At 39.5% G+C, this 14501-nt stretch overlaps 1 long non-coding RNA gene across 2 annotated transcripts in view; it reads right to left on the bottom strand.

Annotated features, from left to right (window-relative positions):
* Positions 1–2338, bottom strand: part of LOC136863038 (uncharacterized) — a 639732-nt gene extending 637394 nt beyond the window's left edge. For both annotated transcript variants that reach the window (XR_010859138.2, XR_010859139.2), the window contains exon 1: positions 2214–2338. This is a non-coding gene — a long non-coding RNA (uncharacterized lncRNA). The remainder of the gene's footprint in view (positions 1–2213) is intronic.
* Positions 2339–14501: the final 12163 nt, after the last annotated feature.

Below are 14501 nucleotides of genomic sequence, written 5' to 3'. Positions count from 1 at the left end.
TTTTATAAAATCATACCCACATTTTAAATGTGATTAATCAATGACTAAGAAACACTGCAGTTTAGAGTAAAAAGAGTGGCCAATACAAGTATCTTGGAAGAAAAGTTGTTCTCTCCGTTTTACGGAATCTGTGATATAGAACACAATTCAGTGTCTTCATATTTGGTTTTAATAAGCAAATTATGGACTGAGATTTAACTAAAGGCAATACTATTGATGAATTGTCGCTTACGGCGGTTCTAGAGACTGTACACCTAAACGGGGCGTAGTTGTTGAACAGATGACTGTATGCTATTAGCTGGAGGAGGAGTAGAAAAGAACTGTCCTCCATAACACAGTTGCACTTCGACTTTGTATGCCAGATTTAATGTTCATTCGTTTACATGTGGACATTAGTTAGGGCACATCGTTCAAGACTGGAGAAAGTGTTAAGCATTTTAACTGTAGTTTTGTTTTTATCTTCAACGGCCAACGATATAACTGAAGTAGAACAGAAATGTTCTCAACCATTCCTGTAAAGGCAGGAATTGGCCACAACGCTGGTCAAAAGTACTTACTGTTTATTATAATACGCGTGTGTAAAATAAATGCGTTGAACATGTTCGAGAAAAATTATTTCATAGATATGAAGCGTTGGAGATGGATAAAAAGCAAGAAATTCAAATGATCTCTATACATAACATGTGAGGTAATGACGATAGGAATTAAATTCAAGTGCAGTAAATGGATATTTGTACCAGTAACAAGAGCCAGTTCTTTAAAAAAACAATTGAAATAAGTCCACATGATAGATTTTAAAATAGAAATGGGGTTACTTTTCTATTGCAACAAACATTTTATTGGACCTCAGTACACATTAATTCGTTGGTTCCAAATATCTAGGGCTTACTTCTAAAACCTCGTATGTCTCAATGATCTTCCTCGCCATTATTATCCTTAAAACTGGTCACGCCTCCCAGCCACGTATAGATATGCAGTCAATCAGAACAATGTTCGTTGTGTTCATTTTCCTATGCGAACGTGTAAAGGAAAATGAACCCTAAATACATGATACTGTAGGAGTGCGAAACATTCTCCATGCAAACAACATCACTACAATACGGTATGGTAAGATCCATTTTCCTTTACAAATCATCATAGGAAAATGAACACAACGAAAATTATCGTAATGGACGGCATATAAATATGTGGCTGGGAGGCGTGACCAGTCTTAAGGAATATAATGTGTACAAAGAGCTTTGGGACATACGAGGTTTTAGAAGTAAGCCGTCGATATGTTCTTTGATTTGCCCTATCTTACGTAACCATTTAAACATAATTCAGTAGAATTTGCACAAGCAAATTAACTGTCCTCCGATATATGTGTATACAATGCCATAGTTGCCTGTAATTTCTGAAACGTATCAACCTGAAGTCACCGTACTCTACAGTAGGAATGTAGCGTACGTTTGCATAACGTATTTTCGCAGTCCTAGATCGTAATGTATTTAAGATTATATTCCTTTAAACAGAAGCCTAGGAAAATGAACACAACGAAAATTGTTCTGATGGACTGTATATTCATATATGGCTGGGATGCGTGATCATTCTTAAGGAAAATAATGGATAGGAAGTGTATTGTCAGATGCGCGATATTCCTCTCGCAGCGACGATATTCTAGGTAATTTTTCTTCGGGAGAATATCTTTATCTGTGTTTTTGGTTTGATTATTTATTTCGATCAGGATGTCTTTTTCGGTATTGTACTCTTGTCAGGCAAGGGATATGGGTGCAGTATATAATACTAAAATAATATACCCAGTAAATAAAATAGTCTGTAAATTGTCTATTGCGCCCCAACTGGCTATAGCTGCGTTCTTGGTGTGCATAAGCAGAATGAAATTAAAGATATGCAAGAAATGAAACACAAGGAGTGACACACGAGTCTATGTAAAGTGGAGAAAGTGAGATAAAGCAGAGAGACTGGAGATAAAGACACTCAAAAGATAAAAGAAGAAAGAGATAAAAAAATGTCGTTTGAAATTACGGTACCTATTGAATAGGGCTATTGATAGAAATGGGGCACTCTTAATTTGGGCACTATGATATTGCCTAGATATATTTATAAAATATCCTTCCCCAGCTGTTCCTCTTGGCAGTGATAGTGTGGTGAAAGTGAATATACTCACCGTGAGATAAATTTTGGCTATGTCAAACTGTGAGGATTTTACATACCTGGAGGCAGTAGTGCGTGTCGTGTCGTAAGCCCGAGTCTGGGCTGCTGGTTTCCTTCCCCACCCTCTCATTCACTCGCTGAGGCACCGCACAACATTCAAGAATTAGCACGTGTTCGCAAGGACAATCTTAATGCGACTGGTTGACTAGAGGAACACGCCGCATCGCGCAACGCCATCTCGTAAGAAAACAAGAAAAAGGGAGACAAGCTAATGAACTGGATGGATCTCCGAGATGTTAAATGTCGCCATATTCCCGCAATATTGAAACGATGTTCGTCTACTAGTACGCAATTACCTCCTCCTTTAATTGAAGTATAGAGAGAGAGAGATACTGATAAAGCAAACCTAATAAGCCTGCAACCACTACACGAAAATTGGTACAACCTGTCGCCACATTGTCTAAAGCAAGTTTACAACAAGAATGTTTAGTACTGTTGAGAGTAACGAACGACCCGTTAGTGCAGGCCACCCGAAATGCCCGCCCGTCCTTGGCCCATGAGGACCATATGAGCACTGACTAAACCCTTCATCACGTCTACACTGCTAAGTGAATTACCACATGCTCACTAGAAACCTATACTTAACTTTTTTCGTTTCTTTTATGTTTACCAAAAATTGTTTATGAATCGCGCGTGGAGATGTGAGGAGGAGGGGATAACTGGGTGCAGAGTCAAAGAAGAGCAACAGGGTGGTTGTGGACCTAGGGGGAAAGGGCAGGGGGACCCAAGAGCCGTCGACCTTTCTTTTCAAGTGGTCATGCAGTGGTTAAAAGAAAGCTTTGACAATGCTGTTATTAAAAATAGAGGTCTGGACTAAGCCCTGTCTCGAACAAAAGGTAAAATGAATACATTCAAACAGCAAAGCAACAAAAACTGAAACACACACATGCACACACACACACACAAGCAAGCAAAACGTGTGACCAGTGTTTGAAGACAGGAAAATTTTAATTAGTAGCGTAGGATAAGTGAACTGCATGACCCGAGGATAACGTTTAAGAATATTAATTTGCAATTAATTAAAAATCATAATAATGAATGGAATTTTGAAACTGATTCAGAGATTGGCCTTTATATATTAAATGAAATGGATGATGACCATGATTGCTGTCTGTAGAAGCCTAACATCTCATTTAGGTATAAGCTATATACATTTCCGGAAACACACAGTATAATAATAATAATAATAGCCCGTTAGACTTTTGTTTCTATCTACTAATTTAACGAATTCAGTGAACTCTATAAAATTTATGCCACACTTTGTGGCATCTGACTTACTCATTGTTCAACTACAAAAAAGGCCAAGGGCAGAAATAAAACAAGGGTAAGGAATGGAAATTTCACGCGGTAGACCAATTTGTCTAATTAGTTAATAGGCGTACAGGAAACCGTGGAACTTGGGCTCCTGGTTAAATAAAACTAACCGGTGACATTTTAGGAAGCTTTCGGAATATAATTTTTCAAACTTAGTTCTTCAACATTAAGAACACTGAATGGTTAACGTTTATATCCTCGTTAGCTTTACGTTCTGTAACTTAAAAATCGTTCCGTGTTACTTTTCTCAGTCCATGGATTGGGCGGCACATTCACTGATTGTTATTTCTCTTTTACTCCCTCCAGGTGACAGCAGGGATGGTGGCTTTGTCTTCTTCACTGCAAGCTGGCACCGCGTTTACCCTGCAATCATAAATATGAGAGGTGAGTTGAGGTGAGACTGATAAGGGCACGAATTTTGACATAGCTTTTTGTGGGGGGAGGGGTAACTTAACTATTCTACGTATTTGGATAAGAGTTTCTGTGAGTATGTTAACCTACAAAGTTGAAATTTTAGAAAGTAAACATTTGGGACGGAAATTTTAATTCATGATTTACTCCAAGAATTGACATCATTCAGTTCGAACAGGGAAGTTGTTCTGTTACTTGAGGATCTACCTAGCCGAAGTAGTAAAGACGTGTTCGGTTCACCCGAAGGGATGTAGGTTCGATTCCCTGTTAGGAAGCCGAACAATTCGGAAAAGATATTTCCACCTCTGTAGAGGCATGTAGTCTGGTGGTTCACTCCTTCATCGTAGATGAGTTCGGGTTTAATTTCTTGTGGCAAAGGCGGCCGGACATAGAGCCAGTCACTCGGTCTTATTTAGTGCCGACGTTACGGATAGTTTGAAGTCTTTACCTTCGATTCCTACAAGGGCCTTCGTGGCCTGTACAAAGAATACAACGCTGTTTTTTTGCTTTTCTTCTGTTACTGGGGACATGGTAGCTGAGTGATGCCATCATGGTCTTCCCAAAAAGGTGGTCATGGTCGAATCCTGGCCTATGCCCGTGGAATTTTTAAATGCGGCACTCACTACCGTATGTTTCCGATTGTATGTAAAAATGGGGATCCTATAGATGCGGACCCCATATCAGCTATCACTTTAAACTATAAGCTTCTTTTCCTCTGCATTGTTGCCATACTGCATGTATGAGGGAAGTCTCAGATAGGCTAACCATTCCGAGACCAAAGTGCTTTGGAACTTGATGCCAGCAAATACACGACGGATCATACACGTGCCTGCTATTCAGTTGAAAACAACAAGAACTAGGCAATAATAATAATAATAATAATAATAATAATAATAATAATAATAATAATAATAATAATAATAATAGGCCCTAATCATTATATATGTTTGTCTTGCAGTCTACGATGAGTCGATAAGTCGTTATCCTTCCGTTTTCTTCAGTGCAATGTTATTGGTTTTACGTCCCACTGATTAATTTTGATGGTTTTCGGAGACGCCGAGATGGCGGAATTTTGTTCTGAAGGAGTTCTTTTACGGGCCAGTAAATCTACCGACACGAGGATAACGTATTTGAGAACCTTCGTATACCACCGGACTGAGCCAGGATCGAACCTCCCAAGCTGGGGTCATAAGACCAGCGCCTCAAGGGTCTGAGCCACTCAGCCCGGCTGTGGCCTTCGCCACGTTAAACAACTGCTGTGCTGAAAAATTTTACATGCGTTAACATCACATAGAATCTATAGCCATTGAAGGAATGTTGAAGAAAGTAACATTATTACTTCGGCCTACAATATGAGTATGAATGCTAGCGAATTTATTAACCTCCACTGCACTGTGACCCATGGTCTGAATCACAGTCAGACATTAGTTAACCTAAGTATCTATTTGCTCTACTTTACCTAGGTAAGTAGGGAATTAATATAGAATGAAAGAAAGACAAATTTTTATCTGGATTTGTAGTCATATAATTAAAATATAACGACAATTTTTAGTTTCCCAAAACGCACAGGCCTACACAAATCAATTATTATTTTTTTATCGACAGATGTATAAGAAAATATCACTTGATTTAACGGACTTACGTGCAATTTACAGAACGACATGGGAAATATGTCTTCAGCAAATAGGCCTACTGTATGTACTTCAAGGGGTCACCGTTGTCGCATTCGGTGAATTGATGGCATGACGGCCTTAATATAACATTTTTAACAAAAATATTTGTATGCTTAAAGTGTCTATATTATGTTTAGAATCTAGTATTTAAAAGAATATGTTGATATTAGTAGTTGAGGCATAAAATGCCGTAGGCCTACTCTTCTGTAAGAGTGCTTTCTATTCATTTTAGCCTCTAAATGTGGACGCTAACTTTTCTTTAGCTCTCAGGGATTACAGTAGTCCAACACTTCCTACTGCCATTACGTTATTGAAGTAATGGGACCGCTTGAAATATTAACTACAAAAATATTGGACTTAAAATACCGAATTATGCAACAATTAATGACGAATTATTATTATCCTCTGTACAGAAACAAATTGCAGAAAGTGACTAGAATTTCTGGGACTTCGTCATAAATGTGAACTGAACATGATCTTGTTTGCTATAGGCTAACTAATGACATTCCTCTAGATCTGAAGATTCTTCATAAATAGAGGAGGAGTTAAATGAGTGGCATTACAAACTATCTGCATAACCTCGGAAAAAAAAAGCAAGGAAATTATCAGATGCTAATGCAAAACGTATTCCTAAAACTGTGTCATTTCAGTTTATAGGGCAAAGTGCCAATGCTTCTTCTCTTTATCATCTTCCTCTTTCTTTCTTGTAGAAATATTAATAGTAGTAGAAGCAACAGCATTTGATCCCTTTGTGATAATAACAATGGCGTATGACCTCCGAAGGGGCCTGGTGCGGGTCTTTTTCTCGTAGACGGTCTATTAGGCGACCTGCATGTCTGCGAAGATGAGGGCCCTACCTAGGATTATTTCTATTGCTGAATACGTAACACACACCCAGCCTCCGAGCCATTGGAATTAACGATTTAAGGTTAAAATCCGCGGTTCGGCCGGGACTCGAACCCGGGACCTCTGGACCAAAGGCCAGCACGCTAACCATTTAGACATGGAGCCGGATCCCTTTGTGATGAAGAAATGCCAGGAATATCTTTCGGTAACTGAATATATCACGCCGATTTAACATTGATACCTTCTGGCCACATGCTACAAGGTTACGTAATTACTTAATATTACAACCATTAATCAAATGTTAATAATACTGAAGAATTGAGAGAGCTGATGTTTTAAGGAAGCAAAACTCTTTACAGTCCCGATTTTTCATATTTGACACAATAATTCAGTTTTGTGATCGACAAAGTTTTTCATGTCCCCTGTTCAGAATATCGACAGCTTACTTCTAAAACCTCGTATGTCTCAATGCTCTTCCTATCAATTACTATCCTTAAGACTGGTCACGCCTCCCAGCCACGTATAGATATGCAGTCCATCAGAACAGTGTTCGTTGTGTTCATTTTCCTATGCTAATGTGTAAAGGAAAATGAACCTTAAATACATTATACTGTAGGAGTGCGTAAATTCGCCATGCAAACAACTTCCCTACGATACGGTACGGTAAGATCCATTTTCCTTTACACATTATCATAGGAAAATGAACACAACGAAAATTATTCTAATGGACTGCATATAAATATGTAGCTGGGAGGCGTGACCAGTCTTAAAGAATATTATGGGTACGTAGAGCATTGGGACATACGAGGTTTTAGAAGTAAGCCGTCGATATGCACCGGTAAAGGTAAAATTAGCCTACTCTAGAAATTCATGAGCATATTTTTTGTTCAGGGGCTTCATTCGTCCTTGGTCATTCTACCCGTATCCTAGTGTGTCTTCAAACTTTTAACGTGTATTAATTGTGCAATCGATGGTAACCTGCATAACTATACTTATTCTTACATGGGATTGGGGTAGGTGTCATGGGACTTGAATTACGGTACTGTCGTGCACGCGGATGTGATGAGAGAAAACAACATTCTGCGTATCTTAGCCATTAACATCGCCAGCATTCGCCCCTCAGATCTCAAAGAGGTCAGCTTCCCAGAAATATCGTGGGGAGTGTGATGTGACTTAGAATCACTAGGCTTTAAAGCTGATGTTTAGCGCACTGTAGTTCGTGATAGCCAAATAAAAATGTTTGGGCAAGAACTGAAATCGAATATACTAGGCCATACCACTTCATTTATTGATTTGCTATTAGTTATATATATGATATAAACTGTTTCTGTTCCATAATAATAATAATAATAATAATAATAATAATAATAATAATAATAATAATAGCAGCAATATGTTCCTCCTTCGTCCCGACTAGGCTTAATATCTATAACGATTGCGAAAAACCGTGTAACTGTGAATGTACCTCCTAAACATGATTTTCCTAAAGACTGGTCACGCCTCTCAGCCACGTACCGATATGCACTCCATCTGAACAATTGTCCGTGTGCTCATATTCCTATGCCCATTTGCACAGGAAAATGAATCTTACATGCTTTATACTGTAGGAAGGTATCATACATTCATTTCTGCAGCAGGCCTATGCTACAAGGTAGGTAAGGTTCATTTTCCTGTACACACCATATGAAAATGAACATTAAGACAATTGTTCTGATGGACTGTATATCCGTACGTGGCTGAGAGGCGTGACCAGTCTTAAGGAAAATAATGGTTAGGAAGTGCATTGTCACTTACCCGGTTTTTCACAATCGTTACAGATATATTAGTATTAATCATATCGTCGTTGCCGGGACAAAACCTCCTATGTGTTAATATTTTTGGCTACATACTGACCCGCAGAACCTACATCATGAAGATCGAGAATGCCTCGACAATACTCACAGAATACTGCACCTTAGAGGACAGAACCTTACCGGCCAAAGTTCTAAGCTAAAATATTTCACATAAGAGGTTTTGCCCCGGCAGCGAATATATGCTAAAAATAATAGGTCTGATTCCATCTTATTTGTCATAAATTATTAACAGCTTAGCGAAAGATAAATAAATGAACCTTACTGTGCCGTACTGTAGGAATATATGTATACATTACGTATTTAATTCAGCTTTCACAAATTGCGATATTCAGTTTTCATTCATATCCCTCACCTTTAAATCTTTCCCTAGTTCTAATAGATGTATTGCAGGATGACGGTGAAAATCTAACACATACGCACACCACATCGGCTCTCTTTCATTTTTAGAGAAGTATTTCATTTTAATTATTCACTTCGATACTGAATCAGCATTCAAAAGTATGTTAAAGGGGAAAATGTAGCATTTGTCAGAGTACGGTATCTTATAATATCGAGCAAACCCATCCTATGACAGAACCGACGATCCTGCCTCAATGAATATAATGCAATAATCATTTCTTAAAGCACATTCTCTTTTTAACAATAGGTATGGAAAAGATAATGTGGAAATTTCAACATGCAATAAAAAGACCTAACCAAACCAAACCCCATGGCACTACAGCCCTTGAAGGACCTTGGCCTACCAAGCGACCGCTGCTCAGCCCGAAGGCCTGCAGGTTACGAGGTGTCGTGTGGTCAGCACGACGATTCCTCTCGGCCGTTATTCTTGGCTTTCTAGACCGGGACATGCAATAAATCATATTTTAATATTCTGTCTGGGTCTGTCGAACGCTACTTCCTATGAAATGTTAATTGGTGATAGATGTGTTATTTGTGAAAGGAAGGGATATGCATATACAATCTCCAGAAAAGGAACTGTACCTCTAAATATGGCAGGTGTTGGATGTTCCTGAAATTACTTGCTGAATTCCAACAGCTCTTCGACTTTCTCCAGGTACGTATGATGGGAAAATATATTTAAGGTTCATTCTATTTTACACACGAGCATAGGAAAATGAACTTAACGAAAAGTGTTCTGACGGACTGCATATGAATATGCGTCTGGGAGGCGTGACCATTCTTAAGGGAAGTATTCGATAGGAAAAGCATTTTCACCTTCGCTGTTTTGGCACTGCAGCGACTATATTGTATTTAAAAATACTTCCATATTATATTAAATAAATGTTACGGCATTGTTTCGACTTAAGATAAAATTAAGTAAAATAGAGGAACATTTTCGTTCGAGACTCCTTAACATTAAATTCCAATTATAATTAATCATCATGCATATTATCTACATGCAATATAGATTTGCAAGTAAATGTTTATAAGTTAAGTTATGTATTTCTTAAAAGTAGGGTGTTACCATGCAAAAATTAACTTACTTAACATTATTTGCACGGTAAAATTTTTGCAGCACTTTATTACATTGTGGCCATAGCTCTTACATGTCTTTGTTACCTGGCCGTGACTATACCTGCCAAGCTAGTCTCCCCAGTAAACATTTTTAAAACGGGGTACTGCTTGTCTCCACTATAATGTTCTCTTAGCTAAGCAACACTCATGTGGAAGATATTCAGCTTTCATTCATATCCCTCACCGTTAAATCTTTCCCTAGGTGTAGTGCAGGATGACGGTGAAAATCTAACATATAGCCTACACTTACCACTTCGGCTCTCTTTCATTTTTAGAGAGGTATTTCATTTTAATTATTAAGTTAGGTACTGAATCAGCATTCAAAAATATGTTAAAGGGGAAAATATGGCATTTCTCAGAATGGTTCACCATTAAGGAAAACGTCTTACACCCTCTATTTTGGATAACGCAGCTATTTAGAGATATATATTTATTTTATATTCTGACCATCTTAATCTACGCATCATATTTATTTTACCCTTACTGTATAATGTATTTGTAGGCCTCTGAATAAACAGAAATATAGCCTATCTTGGCAATGAGAAAATTGCTGTCCGGTAGAATTTCGTTTTACCATATCGTCGCTGAGCGAACAATACGGCGTATCTAACGATGTTCTTCCTAGGCGTTATTTTCCACAAGATTGGCGACGCCTCCCAGCCACGTGTAGATATGCACCCCATCAGAACAATTTTCTTTTTGAACTTTTTTTCTATGCTTCCGTGTAAAGTAAAATGAACCTTACCGTAGGTCTACTGCACTGTAGGAATGTTCATTTACATGACGTATTTGCGCTCTACTTTAGTAGGCCTATAATGTGTTTAAGGTCCATTTTCCTTTAAACGCAAGCAAAGGAATATGAACACAACAAAAATTGTTCTGATGGACTGTATATTCATAGGCTGGAAGGCTTCACCACTGTTAAGGAAAATAATGTGTAGGAACTGAACTGATAGATACGCGGATTGTTCGCGCAGCGACGATATGTTCGTGCGGTCCACCTAGTAGGGGTCATGTAGGAAGAAGGAAGGAACACGTCACAGTGTAAGGGCCGAGAAGGGTGGAACTTTGGGGGAAGGACCGCAGGACCACCTGGTGCAGAAAAACTGTCTCAGCTCATGTTTCCTAAAGAATAGATGGCATGGCCAATTTGAATAATGTTGTTAACTGTCGGGGCTATGAAGGTCACAGCGTTCTATGTCCAAACATCACCACCTGCGGCATTTTTTACTGTGATCTCGGACTTTGAAAATTTGGCTTCGTCAAGACATCCACCCCCCCTACTTGCCTCAGGGGAATGACATCTCTCCCTTACACCCAATATCTCCCGCCAGGAGCCAATGACTTTTCAGAAGCAGGGGAGGGGTGTACTGTTAATAGCCCGCCCCCCCACCCGTCTGCAATCAAAGAAGGCGGTCCAAAATGTTCCTAACTGGCAGAATATTGCTCTCATTACTTGACAGAAATCATATAAATATATAAGGAAGCGTTAAATATTTTATCTCTACCTGTGGACAGGGGAAATCCTAACACTTTCATATGTAGGGTCTAGCCCGATTAGAATAACGTTCACTGTAAAACTACTTCCCAATTCGTTCACTACTAACATGTATTCCTATATTATTTCAGATATCATAGATTAAAATATACTAAATCGTTTATAAATGACGAATTAGAGGTGTGTTATTGTTTCACTAGCCCAGATCTGATAAGATAAAGTAAGATGATTTTGCTATGCTACTGATTTTGTGGCTACCGAAGTGGGTCTTTATTAGATGTGTAATGCTGTTTATAGTTAATAATATTTTTATCCACAGTTATTCACTCCAAAATAAGAGTTTTTTATTAAACCTTCCCAATAGCGTTACTAGTTGAACATGTTAATTTTATACCGTTCACACCATACATCTACATATTATACAAACTTGTACATTTCGATACTTTACATTATTACGAATGTAATATAGGCCCTACTGTTACAAGCCATATTGCTAGTCCCAGGTGAATCACAATAACGGCCACTTCTGAGTTTTCATTTAAAATGGTATAAATTCAGAGTACGGTATCTTATAATATCGAGCAAACCCATCCTATGACAGAACCGGCGATCCTACCTCAATGAATATAATGTAAAAATCATTTCTTAAAGCACAATATCTTTTTGACAATAGGTATGGACAATGTAATGTGGAAATTTCAACATGCAATAAACCATATTTTAATATTTTGACTGGGTCTGTCGAACGCTACTTCCTATGAAATGTTAATTGGTGATAGATGTATTATTTGTGAAAGGAAGGGATATGTATATTCAATCTCCATAAAAGGAACTGTACCTCTAAATATGGCAGGTGTTGGATGTTCCTGAAATTACTTGCTGAATTCCAACAGCTCTTCGACATTCTCCAGGTACGCATGATGGGAAAAACTAATTCTTGTTGTACGAAGTTAGATAAATTATTGTCCGAGGTTTCATTGCTGTGTCATTTTCAATTTAAATAATAGATCTTGTGACTATTTCGACTCTGTTATATTAGAAAGATTCAAAAACAGTTTATAGGATTTTACTCCAGTGTGAGAATATGAGAAATTGTTAAAATCGCTCACATTGAATTCTAATCGGCTGCAAGCAATGTCAGTTCTATGACTTAGTATACCGGTACTTCGTTCTTGCGCACGGGCAGCCTCTTCAGCTAACTTCTACGGGTACTTCGAAAATTTCGAAAAATATATGAACACATGTACATATGTGTAACACTGAACACATCCACACACATTCATCACTAATGGATGATATTGCAATCCTTCATTCGATAAGCGCACTGATATGTTTCAAGAAAATTAAAAAATAATGTTTATTTTAAATTATATGATATTACGCAAACCCGAACTGTTGCATAGGTAGGGAATACGTGTTGTTTGCGCAGGCGCAGGTAGCACGCGCAGTGGAGCCCGCTCGCTCGCTCGCTGTCTCGGCTCGCACCCGAACATCTAGCACACTTGAGTCCCAGCGCGCCACTGAGGAGCTGTAGCCATGGCCGCCTGGCCACAGCACACACCGCCACGAGGGACAGAGAAGGAAGACGGCATTGGCCAGCCAATAAGGAAGGTGAGACAGAGAAGAAACTCTTCTCAGAAAGAGACCAGACGGCAAGACACGCCATGACCTCCGATATTTCTAGCACATATCATGAATGATAAAACCACAACGATGCTTCTCGGTGACGTTCTTTATCTTCAGAACTGTTATGTATTTGCCTCACAAATAGCCTAGTGAAGGAACACGTATGTGATGAGAAGCAACTCAGGAATATTTCTGAATGACGAGCTCCCTGACAACAATTTGATTCCACCGAGAGAGCTGGCCGTGCGGTTAGGGTCGCGTAGCTGTGTACTTTCATTCGGGAGATGATGGGTTCGAATCTCATGGTTGGCACCCTGAAGTTGGTTTTCGTTGCTTACCATTTCCACACCACGCAAATGCTGGGGCTGTACCCTAATTAAGGCCAATGCCACTATATTCCCATCCTTCCGTCGCCGAAAACCCGTGTGTTACTGAGACCTCAAACCACTAGCAAAAATAAAATAAAATAATGTCTTCAGCGAATATTCTTTGTTGGTGATTTGCAACGAAATTTTCGCAGTCCAAAGTACGATTTTCATCATACTTAGACACGAGCTATTCCGCCGTGGGTTATTGAAAATCGTGTACAAGGAAGAGATCTGTCTCAATTACTATGAATATGTCACTAAAGCACTATAAGAAGCTTGATACCGGGCGAGTTGTCCGACTCGTTGGCTAAATGGTCAGCGAACTGTCCTTCGGTTCAGAGGGTCCCGGGTTCGATTCCCGTCCGGGTCGGGGGTTTTAACCTTCATTGGTTAATTCCAATGGCCCGGGGGCTGCGAGTTTGTGCTGTCTCAAACATCCCAGCAACTCACACACCACACATAACACTATCCTCCACCACAATAACACGCAGTTACGTACGCATGGCAGATGCCGCCCACCCTCATCGGAGGGTCTCCCTTATAAGGGATGCACTCGACTAGAAATAGCCACACCAAATTATTACCGGACGAGTTGGGCGTGCGGTTAGGGGCGCGCAGCTGTGAGCTCGCATCCGGGAGATAGTGGGTTCTAATCCCACTGTCGGCAGCCCTGAAGAGGGTTTTCCGTGGTATCCAACTTTCACACCAGGAAAATGCTAGGCCTGTACATTAATTAAGGCCACTGCCACTTCCTTCCCATTCCTAGGCCTTTCCTGTTCCGTCGTCGCCATAAGACCTGTCTGTGTCGGTGCGATGTAAAGCAAACCGAGCAAGTGGCCGTGTGGTTAGGATCACGCAGCTGCGAGCTTGCATTCGGGAGAGAGTGGGTTCGAACCCCACTTTTGGCAGCCCTGAAGATGGTTTTCCGTGGTTTCCCATTTTCACACGAGGCAAATGCTGGGGCTGTGCCTTAATGAAGGCCACGGCCGCTACCTTCCCAATCTCCCACCCTTCCGTCACCGAAAACCTTCGATGTGTCAGTGCGACGTTAAACAAATAGCGATGTAAACCAAAGAGCAAAAAAAATTAACAATAACAAGCTTGATGATGATGATTGTTGTTTAAATGGACATAACGTCCAGGACATCGGCCCCACTATAAAATTTAATCCTGAAACCAATTC

This window comes from Anabrus simplex, chromosome 2, assembly GCF_040414725.1.
Source record: "Anabrus simplex isolate iqAnaSimp1 chromosome 2, ASM4041472v1, whole genome shotgun sequence".
Lineage (NCBI taxonomy): Eukaryota > Metazoa > Arthropoda > Insecta > Orthoptera > Tettigoniidae > Anabrus > Anabrus simplex.
This window is presented reverse-complemented; position numbering and strand designations above follow the sequence as displayed.